This window comes from Loxodonta africana, chromosome 27, assembly GCF_030014295.1.
Source record: "Loxodonta africana isolate mLoxAfr1 chromosome 27, mLoxAfr1.hap2, whole genome shotgun sequence".
In the NCBI taxonomy this organism is placed as follows: Eukaryota; Metazoa; Chordata; class Mammalia; order Proboscidea; family Elephantidae; genus Loxodonta; species Loxodonta africana.
Window position 1 is genome coordinate 21630483 of NC_087368.1, and position 23597 is coordinate 21654079.

The window sequence follows — 23597 nt, forward strand, 5'->3', positions numbered from 1 at the left end:
CCAGGTTATTCTGATGAGTACTAAAGTTTACAGTGGGTCTAAGAGTTCTGCTGTGGTTTCTTCCACTTCGTACATTACCTTTTGTGCCTCTGTTAAGTTTTACGTCAACAAATTCTCTTTTGAAGGCATTGATAACTCTGGCATATATTATTTTTTCCTAGATTTCACAAATGACTGAGATGTTTTCCCTAATTTATTGTATTCTCCTGGGTATTTGGAAGATGAATTTTTGATGCTTATACTGAACACACCTTGAGGTTATCCTAAAGATAAGCTTGATGCTATATGTAATTTTATTACACACGGTTTTCTTACCATTAAAAAAAAAAAAAAAGAATTACTGAGTAGGTATAAGCAAAATAACTGTGGCAGGAGTGCCTGTAAGTTACTCTAAGCCTATAAAAGTTACAAACTCCCTCCTTTATGGACCTCAAATACTAAGTGCTATTTTAATCATATTTTTCAGAATGATACCTCTCTTCATAAGAAAACAATGTCTACAAGTCTATTCCCTATTCTATTACCATACCATACAGGTTTCCATTGAGTTGATTCCAACTCATGGTGACCCATATATGTTAGAGTAGAACTGCGTTCCATAGGGCTTTCAAGGACTGATTTTTTGGAAGCAGATCTCCAGGCCTTTCTTCCAAGGCATGTCTGGGTAGACTCAAACCTCTAGCCTTTCAGTTAGCAGCTGATTAGTTAACTGTCTGCAACACCCAGTGACTCCCATTCTATTAGCAGAGAATATACAGATATTTTATGTTTTCCCATTCCTTCATGATAGTAAATAGCTAGCTAAACAGACACATTGATTTAATTTAAGTCTTCATGGCTAAAGTAAATCAAATAAGAGAAAACATGAAATTCAGAGTCAGAAAAAGCAGGATTTGAATCTTGGTGTTGACGGTTACCAGCTATGTATTAATAGGTGTGCTACTTAAACAGCTGCTTTCTCAACTGCATAAAAATAAGTTGATGCAAAATTCTAGATTGTTCTAAGAATCCAAAGTAAATAAGTAAAATGTCTAGACTTAGTAGGAGTCCAATGTATTTTAACTTTTATTAAGAAGTCACTAAATCATAAAGCTTTAATCTGTTACCACCATTAGATATCCTTTGTGTTTAAAAGGAGTATTCATCGTATCAGTCCAAAGGTGTGGGGAAATCAGATGCCTAGATTCAATTACAGCATCAGTGGGATAACTATCTGTGCCTATCTGTTTATATGTACACTAACACCATCTTTCACTACAGGAGCATAATTGGTTTCAGAATGTTTGCTTACGGCCCATTAATTCCTATTATTAGGGGAAACTCCAATATTTCTATTAATGGAAAAGTCATCATGTTGGTAATAACAATAACATGTGTATGAAATTATATACCATAGATAACAATAAATTCTTTCTCTACATTTGAATAATAAAACCCCAAAATTGCTAAACCAAACTTGACTTTGAGAAGCTGGATAAATCATAGTAAAATACTACTAAACATTCTCAATATTTGAGAGTCATTTTTACAGTAATAAAGATGATATTCTAGAAAGAAAAAAAAGCACTGAATTTTGATGCAAACACATGGGATATAAGATATAGAGTAGACTAAATAGACTTCACGCATTAGGGAGAGAAATTGATGACACTGGCTGATTTACATGCATCCAAAGACTATGATCAGCCTCCAAGCTCCCATGAGAGAAAACTAAAATAAATGAAAATAAATGTTGACAAAGTAAAATTGGATATAAATGTGTATGGCTCAAATCATCCAGAGTCACAATAAGAACACCCATATAAGATATCACTTAAAGTTGGTAAGTTTCTATCATGAGTAAGAACTAGCCGGTGGCTGAACCAGGTGAAAGCTGTGGACCTGATGAACGTCGGTTGTTAGAAAAATATGAATATAAAAGAAAAGATACTTCCCTTTAATTATTTTATCTCAACATCTCACAGTCTGATCGCTGATGTTCCAGGCACACATTTAACAAAATTTTCATCACCCTCTGAGCAACCATGGAAAAACCATAAGCTTTGGAGAACGTGATCAGATAAGCTACCATGCCTTCCCCCTGGCGCCTCCCAAGAGAGCCTCTGATCAAGAGGTACAAAGGCCAATCTTTGAAAGACACTGATAACAGATAGGAAAAAGAACAGGCAAAGTGACTAAGACTATTCAAGGTAAAGAAGAAGAAAAGACATAATAAAGTTTCATGGGAACTGTTTTAGTTTGCTAGTGCTACTGTAGCAGGAATGGTGGCTTTAAAACACAGAAATTTACCTTCCCATAGTTCTGGAGGCTAAAAGTTGAAACAAGTGTCTCAGCTGTCTAGATACCTTCTTTACTTCTTGGTGATACCTACATGGTATCTGTCTTCCCCAGTGTCTTAGTCATCTTGTGCTGCTATAACAGAAATATAAGTGGATGGCTTCAACAAACAGAAGTTTATTCTCTCACAGTATAGTACATTAGAAGTTCAAATTTAGGGTGTCAGCTCAAGGGGAAGGTTTTCTCTGTCGGCTCTGGAGAAAGGCCGTTGTCATTAATTTTCCCCTAGACTAGGAGCTTCTCCACACAGGAACCCTGGGTCCAAAGGACGTACTCTGCTCCCAGTGTGTCTTTCTTCGTGGTATGAGATCCCCATTCTCTGCTTACTTCTCTTTCCTTTTATCTCTTGTAAGATAAAAGGTAATGTAGGCCATACTCCAGGGAAACTCCCTTTACATTGGATCAGGGATATGACCTGAGCAATGATGTTACATCTCGACTTAATCCTCTTCAACATAATCCAATCTTGCCTCATTAACCACAGGCAGAAATTAGGATTTACAACATACAGGAAAATTATATCATTCACAAAACGGAGGACAACCACTCAACACTGGGAATCATGGCCTAACCAAGTTGACACATATTTTTTGGGGACAGGATTCAACCCATGACCCCCAGTATGTATCTCAGTGTCTGTGCTGGCTTCAAAAGTGGTTTAGGATCCAGTTGGTGTAACCTCAACTGATTGATTGATTATACGACATTAGAATGCATTACGGAAAGTAATTACATTAGATTACATCCACCGGTATAGAGATTAGGACTGCAACACATTATCCTGGGTGGGGGGGACACACAATTCAATACATAATGAGAACCAATGATAGGCCTATCTCTAACATTTTCAGGGCTGGGGAAAATGTACACATGAAGGCCAAGTACATATATCTAAATATTTAAACATTTAAAAGTTATAAATCAAGCCAATGACATATGTGGTAGGTTTTTATTTTATCATCCACTCGAAGTTAACAATTACCTTTTCATTTATCCATTGCTGTATAACAAAAACCAAAAAAAAAAAAAAAACCATTGCCACTGAGTTGATTCAGACTCATAGAGACTATAAGACAGAGTAGAACTGCCCCAAGGCTGTAATCTTTTACTGAAACAGACTGCCACATCTTTCTCCCACAGAACCACTGGTAAGTTTGAATTGCCAACCTTTTGGTTAGCAGCTGATCGTTTAAGCACTTCACCACCAGGGCTCCTCTAACAAACAACCCTTAAAACATATGGGCCTTAAACCATTGCATTTATTATTTGCTCATGATTCTGCAATTTGGGCAGGGCTTGGTAGGGTAGCTTGTCTTGGCTCCATGAGGCATCAGCAGGAGTGTTGGAATGGCTGGAGGCTAGCAGGAAAGGCTTGACTAGTGTCATCTTAATGGGTCCTGGGCTCTTGTTGTTGGCTAGTTCCTCAGTTCCTGTGTCAGTTGTGCCTTCCAGGAAGAAGCAGCTGAGATGGCTTTAGGAATGCTAGCAGTTTGGGGGGTGGAATGGGTAATGCCTATAAAAGATAAAAGTGGGAGAAAGCAGAATCAAGCAGAAAATGCCTCTAGAACTTAACACAGAGTTGGAACTATGAAAGGAAAAGAGATCGGAAATTGAATTGGAGAAGGAGATTATCTTTTTCTTAGCGTTCTATTTAACAGGTATAACACAAATGGGTGGCTTTAATAAACAGAAATTTATTTTCTCGGAGTTTAGAAAGTTAGAAGTCCAAATTCAGGGCACTGGCACTACGAGAAGGCTTCCTTTCTCTACAGGCTAGGGAAGAAGGTCCTTGTCTCTTTTTAGCTTCTGTTCCTCAGTTCCTTGGTGATCTTCACATGGAGTGGCATCTATCTTCCCCTATGTATGCATCTTTCAATTCCTAATCTGCTAATATTAAATCCCAAAACTGATTGGCTTATGACACACCATACACTGATATGGCCTCATAACAGAGAGGTTTAGGCTGCAATACCTATATGGCAAAGGCTTGGCCAATGCAATGAAGAGCTCCAGAGTAAGAGTTGGAATGCTGGACAGAAACAGCCAAGCCCTAGGATCCCCACTCTATTCAGTGATTGGCTGAGGGCTGTCTGAGAAAAGCATGGCCATGGCTTGAACACTGAGGTGGTTCCTGAAAGAACCTTAGCTAGAGGCTCTCAGCCAACTGCACTTCTTGCTTGTGAGTTCTTTCTTGAAGGGAGGTGTGAGTAACATACCTCCATTGTGCCACGGAAGCTTCCATGGGGCATCTCCATGTGGTTAGCTCAAGCTTCCTTACGGAGTGCTTGCAGTCATGGTGGGTGGTTGGCTTCCAGAGTACAAAAATAGAAGCTGCCAGGACATCTTATACCTTCTGGACAGTGTCATTTCTGCTATGTTCTATTGGTTAAAGACAGCCAAAGAGCCAGCCCAGATTTAAGGAGAGGACTATCCACAAGGATGTAAATACCGGGATGCGTGATTCATTGAGGGTCACCAGAGTAGCCACCTACTGCAGGGACCACCGACAGGCCAGTCCTAATATTTGCACAGCCTGAGGCATGAGTATTAGTTGGGGTCCCCAGACCTCGTTTATTTATGTTATAGATTCTGTTTATGTCATAGACCAAACTAATAAACTATTAAAATGTATTGTATTCTCCTATCTTGACAAATATAAGAATTTGAGGTCTTAAAGTGTTCTTTTTTGACAATGAATGGGACACTGTTCCTCTTCAATTTGTCACTGCCGTAACAGTAGGCCATATGATTGTCCAGTTCACAATGGCCAATACCAGTCCATTTCAGCTCAACTGCCTAGGATGTCGATTGTTAAACATTATATTTCATTTTTTACTACTTTCAATTCTCCTTGATTCATACTTTGTATATTCCACATTCTGATTATTAATGGATGTTTGCAGACGTTTCATTTCATATTGAGTCGCACCACATCAGCAAAGGAAATTTGGGACTTACAGCCTCCACAGCTGCTTGAGCCATTTCCTTGAGATAAATCTCTCTCTCTCCTTCTCTCTCTCTCTATATTTACATATGCTTCACTGGCTTTGCTATTCTGGAGAACTCAGCTTCAGACGTGCCTATTTCAAAGCAAGGTGAGCCAATGGAATGTGGAAATTATCAAACAATATCATTAATATCACATAAAGTAAATTTTGCTAAAGATAATTCAAAAACAGTTGCAGTAGTACATCGACAGGGAACTTCCAGAAATTTAAGCCAGATTTAAAAGGGGATGTAGAAAGGGATATCATTGCTAAGGTCAGATGGATCTTGGCTGAAAGGAAAGAATACCAGAGAGATGCTTACCTGTGTCTTACTGACTATGCAAAGATATTTGACTGTGGGGAACATAATAAATTATGGATAACATTATGAAGAATGGGAATTTCAAAATACTTTACTGTGCTCATGAGGAATCTGTACATAGATCAACAGACAATTGTTCGAACAGAACAAGGAGATACTGCATGTGTTTAAATCATGCAGGAAAGGTGTGTGTCAGGGTTGTATCCTTTTTACCATACTTATTCAATTTGTATCCTGAGCAAGTAAGCCAAGAAGCTGGACTACATGAAGAAGAACAGGGCATCAGATTTGAAGGAAGGCTTATTAACAACCTGTGATATGCAGATGAGACAACCTTACTTGCCGAAAGTCAAGAGGACTTGAAGCACTCACTGTAAAGATCAGAGACTATAGCCTTCAGTATGGATTACACCTTAACATAAAGGAAACAAAAATCCTCACAATTGGACCAATAAGCAACATCATGATAAATGTAGAAAAGATTGAGGTTGTCAAGGATTTCATTTTATTTGGATTCACAATCAATGCCCATGGAAGCAGCGGTCAAGAACTCATACGGTGTATTGCATTGGGCAAATCTTCTGCAAAAGAGCTCTTTAACATGTTAAAAAGCAAAAATGTCACCTTGAGGACTAAGGTGTAGCTGACCCAAACCATGGTATTTTTAATCACCTCAAATGCATGTGAAAATTGGATAATGAATAAGGAAGACCAAAGAAAAATTGATGCCTTTGAATTAGGGTGTTGGCGAAGGATATTGAATATACCATGGACTGCCAGAAGACTGAGTGAATCTATCTCGGAAGAAGTACAGCCAGGATGCTCCTTAGAAGCGAGTATGGCAAAACTTTGTCTTCCATACTTCGGAGATGTTATCAGGAGGAACCAGTTCCTGGAGAAGGACATCTGGCTTTGTAAAGTAGAGGGTCAGAGAAAAAGTAGAAGACCCTCAAGGAGATGGATTGACACAATGGCTGCTACCATGGGCTCAAACATAACAACAGATGTGGAGATTGCGCAGGACCCTGCGGTGTTTGGTTCTGCTGTACACAGGGGTTGCTATGAGTCGGAACCTACTCTACGGCACCTAACAACAAGAACCTGAAGGGTGAGATTCAAATTTAGAAATCTCGAACTTCTTAGGGTTTCACACTAAGACACAGAAGTACAGGTAGACTGGCCCCTACTCCCCAGCTCCCAGCCTGGGACCATCCACTTTTTTCCAAACTCCAGCTTCGTCTGGCAGGGCTTATCACAGACATCTGAACACCCCAGATGACGTATCTCAAGCCCATTCACTTTCTTCACTCTTTCCTTCAGCTGAAACTGCTGTCCTTTGGCCAGGTCTCTGGCATAGCCTTTGGGAGGGTGAACTGGGGAAAAGGTTTCCACAGACCCTAGAGGCTGATTTGAAGCCCTGCGAGCATGGAATTCCAGGATCCTGCATGCCTGCAGCAAGGTCTAGATGGGTAGACACAGGAATGAAAGAGCAAGTCCTTTGATCCATAAACTCCTCGCTTCATGGCAAAGGAGACCAGAGAAGGGCTCCGCAAAGCATGAAGCCCAGAGCAGAAGTTCCTCAAAACTTGCCAATGAACTAGGAATTGTTTAGAAATGTAGAGCAGCAGATGATCTGACCTCATGTTCCCCTCTCCTTCCCACCTGCCTCTTTGAAGTAGCATAATAATCGAAGTAAACATAGTTGGAGAGAATGTATAACAACTGCAAGTTTTCTTGTGCTCTCCAGGGAGAGAACAAGATAAATGTTGGCATAACTGTGGAGCATTACATAATTATTAAAATATTTTGTGTAAATGAATGATCATGTCTTTCTGGAAACACATGATACAAGGTTATATGCAAAAAGCAAGTTGAAACGCACAATGTACAATTTTCTCCAATATTTATAAATTATGGAAAAAAACAGGAAATAATCTGTGTGTCTATAAATGGTTTTCATAACTTTGAGCACAGAGAAAATCAAGTTACTAACCTATTAACATTAATCATTAATTATTTCCGGGGAATAGAAGAGCGGAAGGTAAGGGATGGAGAAGGGAGTTTATCAGCTTCTTTTTACACATCTCCATCACTTGATTTACTCAAATAGGCATCTGCTCTTCATGCTCCAGAAAATTAGGTCCAAGAATTTGTAATCAAGAAAAATGCAAGCTAATAAGATAAAATAATAATAATAAAAAAGTTGTTAAGAGTTTCAAAAGCCACCCAGTACTCAAAGAGGATGAAGACCCAGCAAAAGTCATCAGATTTGGTCATTTAAAGGTCACTGTACAATGTACCGATTGAACAGAGTGGTGGAGGTGACAAGTTAAGAGACTTAAAAAGCAAGGGGAAAGGAAAGAAAAAGAGGCATGTGTAACCATCCAACAGTGCCTTCTCCTCTTAGTATGTTACATCAGTGCTTCCCAAGCTGAATTCTGTGGGAAAGATTTTGAGTAATGTTAATGAGTTTGCCTAAAATTAAAAATAATACTAACAATAATATTTTTAAAAAGTATAAAATGATCATACTTCCATCTTGGAGATTCAATTTTCATAGCATTGAAACTATGACAGGCTCTAAGAAATGTTAAATTGTTTACCTTTATTTAATGAAAAATTTCCTGAATATATTTGAACATGGATTTGTGCCCTTTTATTTTCTCCACAAAGTCCATATACTATGGACTGTACTATGGTAGACAATTCTAAAAAACAAAATTGCAACAGTCTTCTCTCTTAATCCTAAGAAAACATAATTTGTTGGAAAGGACAGAGGTAAAGCCAAGGCCCTTTTATGATTAAAATATAATGCAGGGTGATGTTTCCACCATTATTCAAATTTGTGAGTGTGTTTGGAGGAAAAGATGCTTCTATCAATAACGAACTTGCATGTCTTCTTAAATTCCTTTCAGGGTAAACAGAGTCCATGGAAATTAAAGAGGTGGATGGTGATTTTAATAACCAATAAAACGACCAACACCCATACTGGTTTTCTGCTGAAATGAGTGTCAGTTCGTTTAAGAAACCCACATATATACGAATATTATAATTTGGAATATAGTTACAATTAACAAAAAATAAAACAGGAAAAGTGAAGATGTCCACTCTCTAAATAATTCTTTAAATCCTTACTTTATTCTAGTGTTACGGATTGAATTGTATCCCCCCAAAATACGTGTCACCTTGGCTAGGCTATGATTCCCAGTATTGCGTGACTGTCCACCATTTTGTCATCTGATATAGTTTTCCTATGTGTTCTAAACCCTGCCTCTAAGATATTAATGAGGCAAGATTACAGACAGTTATATTAAGGAAGCAGAAATCAATCTACAAGATTGGGCTGTATCTTGAGTGAATCTCTTTTGAGATATAAAAGAAAGAAGCAAGCAGAGAGATAAGGGGATCTCATACCACCAAGAAACAAGATTCAGGAGAATAGCTCCTCCTTTGGACCCGGGGTCCCTGCATTGAGAAGCTCCTTGATCAAGGAAGATTAATGACAAGGGCTTATTCCCAGAGCTGACAGAGAGGGAAAACCCTCCCCTGGAGCTGGCACCCTGAATCAGACTTCTAGCCTCCTAGACTGTGAAAGAACGAATTTGTTTTGTTAATACCATCCAATCTGTGGTATCTCTGTTATGGCAGCACTACATAACTAAGACATCTAGGCCCTGAGAAATGCAAATACTTAAAATTTTTCCTACCCAAAAGAAGACTATACAGCAGGCAGGGAATAAATGAGCATGAATACTGTTTAAAAAAACAAACCCACTGCCGCTGAGTCAATTCCTACACATAGCGACCCTAGAGGACAGAGTAGAACTGCTCCATACAGTTTCCAAGGAGTGCCTGGTGGATTTCAACTGACAACCTTTTTGGTTAGCAGCTGTAGCTCTTAACCACTATGCCACCAGGGTTTCCATGAATACTATTAAATAAGCTAATTTTGAAAACAGCAAACGTAAAACATTCAAAAAGAATATCACTGAAGAGAAAATATGTTTTGGTATAAAAAGGTAAAACATACCAAAAAAGTTAAAAAAAAGGAAAACATGTAGCAGAAACCTATACACAACCAACAAAGTTACGTAAAATACTGAAATTATAGTCGAATCCTCCACCCTAACTCATCGCTCACCCTTGAGTTCAGAGAAGACCATTATTATGAATTTAAGGTTTATTTTTTCAAGTTACTTCATGTGTACTTGGCAATATATAGAAATAATTATTATTCAGAAGCATGTACTATTGTTTTTGCATATTATAAAACTTTGGACAGGTCATCAGAAAGGATCAATCACTAGAGAAAAACATCGTGTTTGGTGAAATAGAGCAGCAAGCAGGTCAAGGGAGACCCTCGGTGAGGTAGGTTGGCACAGTGGCCTCAACGATGGGCTTGAACATATTGGCAATTGTGAGGATGATGCAGGGCAAGGCAACGTTTCCCATGAGTCGGAGTCAACTCAGAGCCAGCTAACAACGATATAAATGGTATCATACTGCATATAGTTTCTGCAATGAGCTTCTGTTGGCTCGATACTGTTTTTGAGATTCCTGTTGTGTTTTGGCACCTGTTCTTTTCATTTTGTTTCGTTAGTGTACATATCATTATTTACTAAGAGTGCACAATCATTATTTATCCACTCTATTTTATGTGGCTTCCATTCATTTTGCAAACAACACTGATATGAACATTTTTGCTTGTGTTCTCATGAAACTATAGTATTTACACTGAAAGCCGACCCAAGCATATGTGTAAATTAGACATTATCACAATGGCCATTCTCAACAGAATGCCTCTATCATGTGTTTTCCTCTTAGGTCTGAATTTTTAACAGCAATGTGTTTTGAATATGACAAACAATAATATATTATCTGAATAAATAGATGTAATATTAAAATGGGCATATTCTATTTGTTCACAATTTATATCCTACTGAATTCAAACTGTTTATATTTTAAGATTCTTGAATGTAATATTTTAATTGACATTTATGTGCAATTTCCTATTTTGTCTATTTTCTGCTATTGATTTCCATGCTCTGTTAACATCGTAAGTACTATGAAGAAGTTCCCCTTTATGTACCTGAAGTTTTGAAACAAATAACCTTTAAATCCAACTGAGGCCAGGGCCCTTGTTGGAGACAATTCTTTGATACATTTTTAATATTTTTTCATGGTTAATGACATCTTACCACTTTTTCTAGCATTAGTTTCGACCACTTAATATTTTCCTGGAATAGAATTACCACAATGAGATTTTCCAACTGCATCTAGCATTTTCTTTCTAAAAAAATATATGTAGTTAAAATATTTTTATTACTGTTTATATTGCATATTTTCTATTTTCTCCATTTATATGACTAGGCACTTAAGGACCGTTTTTGATTTTTTTAAATAATCAGATTTTTTTTTTTTAATTTCTCAATGCCATTTTGTTTCCCTGTATTTCCAATAATGCCTCCTTTCAGTCTTTTTTTAGTAGAATCATTAGCACATTTATCTTACTTCATTTTATGATGAAAGCACTGAGTGCTTATTACAGGATTATCTCTCTGTTCTATAGTGTCATTTTTGTTCCTTATTATATCCAATAAAGATTTCTACTTCACTTGTATTTTTAGTCTCCAACTATCTTTCCTTATCTCTCATCCAGCTCTCTTTTAATCTCAGCTTTCATTTTAGGCAGCTTCTTTTAATCTCTTTTATGACTTTATTCCTTTTTAATCTCATTATTCATGAATGACTGGTTTATTTAATTTCATTGAGAAAAAGCAGATGTTTTCTAAATTTGTATCTATTTCTGTTTTTTTTTTTTTTTTCCTCAAACCATATTACCATTTATCTGCTCCTAGAGTATGAGGCTACTTTTCTTCTTTGTTTCGGATAATTTATCATAGGCGATGCCAACATTACTAGTCAGTACTGATCTCTACCCCATGTTATTACGTCCCCTCAGAGCATCAGGCTGATTGAGTTTCCACCTTCTGGAGCACCATCCTTCGTTGCAGCACAAGAAACAGACCATGAAGAATGAATGGGACACCAGCTCTTAAAGCAACTCATGTGACTCCTGCTTACATTTAAATGGCAAAAAAGTCACGGGGTCACATCTAACCTAAGGGGTCCAGAAAGTTCTTTTCTATTATGTGCCCAGAGAGAATAAACCCAATGTGATAGAGGCCAACTCATGGTGACCCCATGTGTAATGGGGCAGAACTGCTCCATAGGGTTTCCTTGGCTGTTGTCTTTATGGAGACACATCACCACGCCTTTCTTCCGTGGCACTGTTGAATGGGGTCAAACTGCCAATTTTTCAGTTAGGAGATAATAGCAAACCATTTGACAATCCAGGGACCTACCAGAGAGACTACAGAATGGAAAATACCCACCAACAATACCGATGACTGCCCTACTGATAGGTAGGACAGATGTGTTCTCTTTGGTTCTATCACTGTCTACCTGTGTGTAGTTAGAATCCTTTAGCTGTCTAATCTTAAACTGCAGGAGAATTTGCAAACACAAATCCAAAACACTATGTTTAGCACTGTTTTGCTAATTTACCATTCATTTTTCTAATATGATTTTGTTGGACTGAAGAAAGGTTTTTGACCTGCTCCTTTTAACTATTTCTCTTACTTAGTTGAGAGCAAATTCTTCCCCCAAATAATTTGAAAAAGTCGAGAGTTGGTTCCCTTGTAGGAGTCGGGCAAAGAAAGATATAATAAGAGTTTCCCGCTACTCTTTCATAACTATTCCTTCTTAATTTTGAACGTATATCCTGGGAGCTAAGTACCCATTTACCACCTTCCCCAGTCTAATCTGGGCTCTATTGAATTATTGGGAATAGATGTAGAAAGGTGATTACTCAGTGATGGGGATGGGGTGAAGGCAGGTGTAAATTGGCCCTGGCTACCTCATAAAGCAGTTCTCATGTATATGAAGTTGAAAGGATGGCAGAGAGAAGACCTCTCTTCTAGTTTTCTGGTAAGTGGAGCTTCTGGGTCTCATCTCTGGGTACAAAGTGCGATAAAATGTTTTCCTGTGGTTGAAAAAAAGTTTCCTTTCTTCAGCTCCTGTTCTCCTATTTCCACACCTGGAGTATATTCTGTTTGTCAATGTTCCTCCAAGAGAATGACACATTATTAAGCTGATATTCTTATTTACTACGGTTGATATAATTTCACATCTTTTGTTTGTTCTGTCCATTAATACTTCTATGATAACCAGAAGGAAAATATGACTCCATTAGATCACCTCCCTCATAACCCAGTAAATAAGAAGTCACCCATTCTATATGGAGGGAGAAGAAAGAACGAGGCAATGATGCTGGGCATGACCAGGAAGAAGCTGATCTAGCAGGGTGAGGGAAGAGCAGTTTAACTGGAGGGAAACCCTTGGTATGTCCATTAGTCTAGTATGACTGCCATGTAAGAGGCCCAGTCATAAGATATTTCAGATAATAAAACAGACAAGATTTGCTAATTTACTAACTATAGAAACAAGGGGGAAACCCTGGTGGCATAGTGGTTAAGTGCCAAAGAGTCAGCCATTTGAATCCACCAGGCACTCCTTGGAAACTCTATGGGGGCAGTTCTACCCTGTCCTATAGGGTTGCTATGACTCAGAATCGACTCGACGGCACTGGGTTTTTTTTTTTTTTTTTTGTAGAGATAAGGGCAGATTGGACTTCAGCTTTCTACGCTAGACCTACTGGGCTTATGCTAACTGAGAAGAGCAGGTTTAGGTATAAAGATAATGAGCTAAATGTTAGATATTATATTTCAGAACTAACCCTGTCCTCAAGGCATCTGCATGAGATGGAAAGCCAACTTCAGAAATTAACACAAGGCTGACAAAGCGTTCCAAGAGGTTCCATGTAAACGGGCATTAGAGCTCCAAGGAGGTAGAGAATATAGCCCTTTGGTGGCTTCACGGAGGGCATCTGATTTGAAAGTCATATAAAGGAAAAAGAAACTCTTCATCTAGAACCTAGGACTAAACTACAGGGATAAACCCAAGGTTTTTCAGTATAGGATTTGAGCCTTAAAGAGCTGAATAGGGAGGTCAGTAAAGATGAAACCAATCTCCTGAGTAAAATTATTGCTGAGGGAGCTTTTGAGGAAAAAGTCAGTTCAACTGGAACAGGCAAAAGAAAGAAACCAATAAGATGAGTCTGTAATAATAGATGAGAGTCAAAATGCAGAAGGCCTTGAAGGCCACAACGTTGACTTTAAACTTAATGCTGTAGGAAATTAATAAAGAGCTTGGATCACAGGATTGAAGTTTAGGTGAGCAATTGGACTAGAGAGATTTTGAAAGTCTTCATGACAGCAATGGTTGAAAGCCATTCAACTGGAGATGAAATTGGAAGTATGGAAAAAGATGTTGAGAATACACAAGTGTTGTTGTTGTCGTGTGTGTGTGTTGGCCTAGAGATAAGAGGTGAGGTATCATATATCTATTTAAAACAGCCATATTCTCAACACACCCAGAAATTATTCTCTATCCTTTCTGTTTTTTGTTTTGTTTTGTTTTTTGCTATCTTAAGGTAAATTAAACCAAGCAAGTTTTAAGGAAAACCACATAAGACACACATGCAAAGAAGCAACACTGCTTATCTCTAGGAAAGGTTAATAGCATCACCTAACTCAGAATATATTTCGAAGAGGAAAATTATGAAAGATAAATGAGGCTCTTTAAAGTCAAATGAAATAAAAATTACCCTTAATTTTTAACTGGTTGAATCAGATTTTTTTCAATGTATAATCAAATTCCATACTATATTTTAGGTCTCTTGAAAGCTCCATTTACTTTCAAGTCAGGAGAACAGAGCAGGAGAGAGTGTAAAGTACTGCAACAGTAATTAAAGAGCTCTCTGGTGATCTTAAGAGTTACGTCAACTCTAAAAGAGTGTAAATTAGTTAAAGCAGAAAGCAAATCTACTTTTAGGTGCAACAACGCTGAAGCAATTATTTTTTTGAAAAATAATTTACTCCAAATTACACTTTCTTCTTTACTTTGGGTTATTACTCATATCCCTTAACGGAATTTTGTAATTCCAATATAGAAAATTCTTCTCCTCTTTCCTTCATATAAATGCCATAATTTCTTCACATAGATTCTAAAACGTTAACAGTGTAGTTTGCCATCCTTCCTTGATAAATTATTTAAAGAAGGCAACATTTGTATAACCAAAAAAATTTACAAAGAGCGAAACCTGAATTTTTAAGAGATGCTAGTCACTATGAGTCAGAATCAACTCGACAGTAACTGTTTTTTTTTTTTTTTTTTTTTTGGTATAACAGAAATACCACAAACAGATGGCTTCAACAAACAAATTTATTCTCTCATAGTCCAGTAGGCTAGAAGTCCAAATTCAGGGTGCTAGCACCCAGGGAAGGCTTTCTGTCTCTGTCGGCTCTGGAGGAAGGTCCTTGTCATCCATCTTCCCCTGGTCCAGGAGCTTCTCAGCACAGGGACCCTGGGGCCAGAGGATGCACACCACTCCTGGCTCTGCTATCTTGGTGTAGGAGGTCTCCCTGTCTCTCTGCTTGTTCTGTCATTTATATCTCAAAAGAAATGGACTTAAGATACAACCTAATCTTGTAGATTGAGTTCTGCCTCATTAACATAACTGCCTCTAATCCTGCCTCATTAACATCATAAGGGCAGAATTTACAACACATAGGAAAATCACATCAGATGACAAAATGGTAGATAATCACTCGATACTGAGAATCACAGCCCAACCAAGTTGACAGATATTTTGGGGGGACACAATTCAATCCATGACAAGGTAGAAAGTTCACTGAAGGTAAAATACACAATCATCACTCACCAGGTATAGCACTGAAGGAGCCACCACAGACGCAGCGGGGAGAAAGTCAATGAAATAAGAGTTTATGAAGGGAAATTCACACCAGACTCAGAATGTTCTGAAGAAATGCAGTAGTAACAAAAAGAGGCCATGTTGGAGAATTAAAACCTGGTGATTTTCATGATGGCTTACAAAACTATGACCAAGTAGAATACGAGTTTGGGGCCAATCCATTTTCTCATTTTCAGTTCCAATTTTCTCTTAGCCACAGGGCAAACAAATACAGCCAAAAGCCTTTTTCAGATTGCAAATTAATAAATTTAGAAGTTTGCTTCATAATTTAGGAAAGCTTCTGTAACTGCAAATTGATTAATCCTGTAGCACTCCTGTAATAAAATGGAAGACTATAAAGGTGATTTTCTCATTTTCTGTACTTGTATTAAAACACTGCCAGAAAGGAAATAATAACCCAGAAAACCACACTGTGCAGCTCTGAGAGTGCCAAGATATTCTACTAAAAGATCTGAAACAGAAAAGGAAAAGCAGCCCCTATGTTAATCTCCATGCTATTTGCCATTTTCAAAATGTACACTCAAACGTAAAAAGGCAGATGTTTGTCCTTTCTTAAGTCTGCATCATCTTAAATTCTTCTTTGCAGTTGTTTTTACTTTAAATAACAATGAGTTTTTGCTTGTAATTATTTACTTATCCCTGCCCTGTACATTTAAAAGTTTATTTATGTGGTAATCCTGGCTATAACAAAGCATTCTTCAAAGGAAGTACAGAAGGGAGTATAAGTAAAATAGTTCCTGGATTTAAGAGGGCATGACCTTGTCCCACTTTTTCACTTCTAAGGGTGAAAATAAGAACATCAAACTTTTTGATCATATATATATATATACACACACAAGTTATATATATGTTACATATATATGTAGTTATAAAATCAAAACTATATTCTATTTAAGAGTTGAAAATATCTAAGAAACGTTTAATTCTAAAAGATTAGCTCCCAAAGAAATCACTGCCAGGTCTAGAACAAAACCAAAACGCATTTAGCTAGCTTTATTTGAAAATAATTAAAGGGCCAATGGTGACAGTCACTGATGAATGAACTCCACTTTTGAATTAGGTCCCGCCTTTGGTAAACCTCAAGGATCAGACACTCTTTGAGTGTGTCCCTCTCTTCTCTGTAATCAAGCAATCTATTTAAGCCTTTCAAAAGGAGGTCTTGCCACACTTCATCTTTCCTTTCTTTCTACTTCCCTTCTTGGCACCTTGCCATTTTGACCCAGCCTTGATATCCAAGATTTTCAAGAAATATCCAAGAGAAAAAGGTAGCAATGGCCAGCAGGATGGAATTATATGTCATCTGCAGGAACAGACATTACAAGACCTCAAATAAGTAAGAGAAAACCTCCCAATCTCCAATAAATCAACAGAGGCTTGGTGTCTTATTTGATTGACCAAGCATTATTTTAATTGCGGGATTACAGTCACGCACTGTGGTAGGATCTGACTCAACCAGAGAAAAGACTTCCAATAAACACTTCTGCTAGTAAGACATTTATGCTATGTTAAATACATATGCGAGTTTCTTAGGACTGCTGCAACAAAAAACCACCAAGAAGGTGACTTATAAGAACCAAAATTTATTGCCTCATAGTTCCGGAGGCTAGAAACCCAACCAAACTTGATGGTGGGGCCATGCTCTCTCCCAGTGCTTCCGGGAAATATCCTGTCTTGTTTCCCTCAGAATCTGGTATCCTCAGCATCTTCTAGCTGCAGCATAACTCTTGTGTCGCCCCTCTGTATCTCTTCTCTTTCATAAGGATACCACTAAGATGGTGGAGTAGTAGTTAAGAGCTATGGCTGCTAACCAAAAGGTCAGTAGTTCGAATTCACCAGGTGAAACCCTATGAAGCAGTTCTACTCTGTCCTACCTACAGCATCGTTATGAGTTGGAATCGACTGGATGGCAATGGATTTGGTTTTTGGTTTTAAGAGGCTATTAATGTTCACTCAATTTTTTTTTTTCTAGTCCAGTATGACCGCATGTGAACATCATCCAAGACCTATTTTCAAACAAGTTCACATTCACAGGTAGCAGGGGTTAGGACTTCACCGTAACTTTTGAGAGGAAACATTCAATCCATAACAGCACAGTCTCTTTTTTTCCACAATATTAGGCTGTAATCAGTAACCAATTTAACACCAGTAGTGTACCCAGGTGAAAACTGGGCTCCAGAGACATCTTTCTGAATTTTTAATCCAGGCTCACAAATCATTTATCGGGTGAACAAACACTCTCTGAGCTTGATTTCACTATGGGTAAAACAAACCAAAAAAATATCTTTACTGAATGGCTGTTAGAATAAGAACAGCTATTACGTAAAGGCCCTTACGATAGGTCTTGGCATGTAATAAGTGGCTTTTACGTAATAACTTTCATCATTACGACATAAATAAAACCTTTTTGAAAATATAATTTAATGCTTCTACTTTACAGCTATATTTGATCAATTATCAATTTTTGAACATTTATGTTATTTCCAGGTTTTTACTCTTGTAAATAATACTGGAATTAACCTCCCAGTTGAATCAATGATTATTTCTCCTAAGGCAAACTTCTAGAAGCATAATTATTAAGTCAAAGAAAATAAACAATTTTAAATATTTTGATATCTCTTGTCAAATTGCTTGCTTGAAAGAAAAATGAATTTAAACTTCCAGCAGTCATTTATCTTTCTCATCTTAACATTAGGGACATTTTCACTAAAGTCTTCAAAATCTATACATGAAAATTACATATGTTTTCATTCACAGTATTTTCAGGATTAGTAAGGTTCAAAGTTCTTTCACTGTTTTATTTCCCATTTTTGTATTGGTGTAAAACATTGTTTACCCGTTTTTAATTGGGAGGTTATTATTCTTCTCATTGATTTGTAAGCACAATTTATATATTAAGGATTTATTGTCTGTGATATTTTGGAACACTTATTTCAGATTTTAATCTTGTTTAAGACACTTTTAATTTTGAAGAGTTCTTAAATTTTATGAAATCAGAACTACCAGTCTTTTCTTTGCAATGATTTTAGACTCCGGAAGTCCTTTTTAAAAGAATATTATCAGATATATTTACCTAAATATTCTTTCAGCTAAACCTGGCTTTTAAGTCAAACCTAGGCAAAGACAGAGAAAGGCAGATGGAAAAATCAGCAAGAAAAAATATCCTAAATGCAGAGATGTAAAATCTACAGAATTTTGTACTTAGTTTGCAAATACAAACTTTCAATATTAATTCTGGTTGAAGACATGACACAAACAAGTGGAGAAAAGGATGTCTTAAAAAAATAAAATGCAATTAAATCAATGTTTTTCAGCATTATTTAGAAAGCACTCTATTAGAACCTGCAGATAGAAAATTAAATAAAACAGTGTCCATAAACTCCCAAATCTCACAATTTTACTAGGAAATAGACATGACACAATTAAAAAAGCAAATTTTTAAGTATGAAAATTAACTTGTGGATAAATTTCTGCTACGGTATGGAGTGGAAGTCATTCACTGAAGTCTAGGAGGTCATAATATTTACCCTAATTTACAAAATACGGAGTTTGCCAGACAGAACTCAAGAACCTTATGGAATAAAAAGAACTTAAAGCTGGTGGCATAGTGGTTAAGTGCTACCGCTGCTGTCCAAAGGGTTGGCAGTTCGAATCCGCCAGGTGCTCCTTAGAAACTCTATGGGGCAGTTCTACTCTGTCCTATAGGGTTGCTATGAGTCAGAATTGACTTAACAGCACTGGCTTTGGTTTTTGGAAGCTAAGACAAAGAGTTACAAATGTGTAATATATAATCTGAGGAAAAAAAAAAAAAACCAAACCCACTGCCATTGAGTCTATTCTGACTCATAGTGACTTTATAGGACAGAGTAGAACTGCTCCATAAGTTTCCAAGGAGCAGCTGGTGGATCTGAACTGCCAGCCTTTTGATGAGCAGCCATAGCTCTTAATGACTTGTGCCACCAGGGTTTCCTGAAATACCTAAAGATTTTTTAAATCTCCCAATAACCCATTTTCTTTCCCCTATAGGAGACATCACCCTTGTTGAAAACCCATGCTCTAGCTGAAGTCTGAATGGGTCTAGAGCTAGGTGGCTCTGTGTCTTATCTTTAAACCAATCACCATGGCTATTTACTAATTGGCCAGACTTGGGTCATCTACTTTCTGTAGCCGAGGATACACTTCTACTACCATCCACTGCTGTCCAGCTGATTCCAACTCACAGCTACCCATAGGACAGAGCAGAACTGCCCCATAGGGTTTTCAAGGCTACAAATCTTTACAGAAGCAGACTGCCACATCTTTCTCCCACAGAATGGCTGGTGGGTTTGAACCACTGACCTTCTGATTAACAGCTGAACCACTGTGTCCCAATAGGTAGTGACAGAATTGTTCAACAAAGGGAAATTTGCAATACTATAATCAAGAAGGAAATGAATTGATGCTGAGGGGGGTTAAAAAAAAAAAGAGAGAGAGAGAGAGATAAAGGAAGGTCTTCCACAGGTAAGTTTTAATCAGTAGCACAGGCAGAGACAATAGAAAGGAGAAAAAAGCAGCAGGACTTCACTGAAACACAGTCAGCTGGATTTGGTGATTATTGACTATGGAGGATAAAGGGAAAGTAGAAGCCAAAGCATTCTGACCAATTGAGTGGATGGTGATGCTATTAATTAAGACAAGTCAAACTGGGTAAATGAAAATCTGAGGGAAATAATGGTTTGTTTTATGGATACTTTGATTGCCTTAGGGCCTTCAGATAGAGATGACCACAGGGTAGCTGGAAACTGAGGTCTGGCAACTAAGAAAGACTTCAAGTCCCATGTTTATAAAAGGGAGACACTGACCTACAGACAGTATTTGAGCCTTGGATGAAGATGAGATACTCAGAGGATTATGTAGCACGTGCTATCCAAAGACACCATATGGGAGGAGAAGGGAAAAAAAAAAATGTGAGAAAAATGGCATTAGTAGAACACAATATCAGAGAAGGCTTAGAGAACGGAAATTCAAAATGGAAAGTGTCTTCTCACTGACAACACCGTCAACCACCACAGAAGTTTGAAGTATGATAGATTAAGTGTTAAATGGAGTAGGTCTTTTTTAATGGCCACAAATAGGGCTATTTCAGTGTATTAGGCACATTAAAGTGATTAAACAGTAAACAGAGAATGAGAAATTAAAGATACCAAAGGTAGACTTTTTCCCCAAATAAGTTTGGTAGTCATTGGGAAGACAGTGACAATACAGGGACTAGATGCTTAAGGGCATTTGTTTTGGAGTCATAAAGGCCTGGATTTGAGTTCCATTTCTCTACTTACTAGCAATGTGACCTTGGGTAACTTATTCAGATTTTCTGAGACTCATTTTGCACACTTATAAATTGGAATAATAATAGTTTTGGGCATATAGGAATATCTTAATGATCAAGTTAAATAATGAATAAAAAATATGTGAGAGAGTGCTAGTACACTGTTGTTGCTGTTGTCGGGTGCCCTTGAGTCAGTTCTGACTTATAGTGACCCCATGTGACAAAGTAGAACTGCCTCATGTGACAGAGAAGAACTGAAAATAGACAATGAGTAATGAAGAGGAGGTTATCTAGGCTGTAATCTCTAAGGAAGCAGAATGCCAGGTCTTTCTCCCTTGTTGCCTCTGGGTGGGTTTGAATCACCAACCTTTCAGTTAGCAGTCAAGCATTTAACCAATGTGCTATCAGGGCTCCTTGCCAGTGCATTAGAAGTACTCAATATGCTTTGGCTATTATTTTTAACTGCAAGAAGAATTCTGTGGAAATTATGATATTGAAAATCCTAAGGGTGGAGAATAACTGACATAGTAGGATCCAAATGAAAGCAAACAAAGAATTGAGTGTCCAAGTAAAAAGAAAGCCTTAAGCAGGAGGAAATAAAATTATTTATCAAGACTGATAAAAATGGATATAGATGCAAGGAAAATTTGTTGTGGAAAGGACAACCACGAAGCCTGCTAACATCAGATAACCTTGATCAATCAATCAAGAATCAACTAAGTTCACCTCCAGAGTGAAGAAAGTGAGGCCTGAGGCTTGAGGTAAATGGAAAATTATGGAGCTGGAGAGGTAAACAATACAATAGGAGACAAAGTTGAGTATAAATATTTCTGATTGAGAGAGGAGCTAAGATGAATTTGTCCAGAGTGGATTGGTGGTCAAATAAATTGGCCCACTACCTGACATTTTTCAGTAAAATTTTGGAGTCAGCAAGCAGAGAAACAGATATTAAGTGGCAGGAATCATCCAAGATTGATATCAGCAACACAAAACTAAAAGGTCCAGAGAAATCCTGAATTACTGCAAAAAAGGAATCACAGTCTACAGAACTGAACACCGTTGAAGTCGCTGAGTACTGCAGGCGGAAAAAAGATGATGTCCTACAAAAACAGACAATGATTAAGAACAGGAGGTCATCATGAAGATAAAGATAAATTTCATTAGAAATAAGGAATATGGTCAGAGAAGAAATATTCAAAGGTTAATTTTCTAGAATGCTTTAAAAAAATAGCATATTTTACTTTTTAAAGCATGAATATTGTTCTTATAAATCAACAAAGTTACCTAAAATGCCTACAAGTGCAAGCTTTTAGAAATTGTTGCATTTTAGAAAATCCATGCTCTCAAAATTAGAATAAAGCAAAATCTAAATCTGTAACTATCAGGCCCAAACCCACCCCAGTGCCGTCGAGCCGATTCCGACTCATAGCAACCCTATAGGACAGAGTAGATCTGCCCCGTAGAGTTTCCGAAGAGCGTCTGGCGGATTCGAACTGCTGACCCTTTAGCAGCCGTAGCACTATCAGGCAGCTGGTAATATAAACACCATGGGGGACAATGTTGTTGCTGTTAGGTGCCTTCGAGTCTTTTCCGACTCACAGTGATCCTATGTACAACAGAACAAAACACTGGTTTTGTGCCATCCTCATGCAATCATTGCTATCTTTGAACTCATTGTTGCAGCCAATGTGTCAATCCATCCCCTTGAGAGTCTTCCTCTTTTTCATTGACCTTCTAATTTACCAAGCATGATATCCTTCTCTAAAGATTGGTCCCTCCTGATAACATGTCCTAAGTATGTGAGGTGAAGTCTTGCCATCCTCGCTTCTAAGGAGCATTCTGGCTGTACTTCTTTCAAGACACATTTATTTGTTCTTCTGGCAGTCCATGGAATATTCAATATTCGTCGTCACAACATAATTCAAAAGCACCAATTCCGCTTCGGTTTTCCTTATTCATTGTCCAGTTTTCACATGCATATGAGTCAATTAAAAATATCATGGCTTAGGTCAGGCACACCTTCGTCCTCAAAATGATATTTTTGCTTTACAACACTTTAAAGAGGTCTTTTGCAGTGGAGTTGCTCAATGCAATGCGTCTTTTGATTTTCTGTCTGCTGCTTCCATGGGCCCTGATTGTGGATCCAAGTAAAACGAGATCCTTGACAACTTCAATACTTTCTCCATTTATCATGATTTTGGTTATTGGTCCCGTTGTGAGGATTTTTGCTTTTTTTTTGTTGTTGTTGTTAATGTGTAATCCATACTGAAGGCTGTAGTCTTTGCTCTTCCTCAGTAAGTGCCTCAAGTCCTCTCTGCTTTCAGCAAGCAAGAATGTGTCATCCACATACCGCAAGCTGCTGTTAAGTCTTCCTCCAGTCTTGATGTTGTGTTCTTTTCTTCTTCATATAGTCCCACTTCTCAGATTATTAGCTTAGCACAAAGATTGAAAAAAGTATGGTGAAAGGATACGACCCTGATGCACATCTTTCATGATTTTAAATCACGCAGTATGCCCTTGTTCTGTTCTAAAGACAGCCTCTTGGTCTATGTACAGGTTCCCCCTGAGTACAACTAAGTGTTCTGGAATTTCCATTCTTCACAATGTTATCCAGAATTTGCTAGGATCAACGCAGTCAAATGCCTTTGCATAGTCAATAAAACACAGGTAAACATCTTTCCAGTGTTCTCTGTTTTCAGCCAAGATCCACCTGACATCAACAATGATGTCACGTCCTCTTTTGAATCTGGCTTG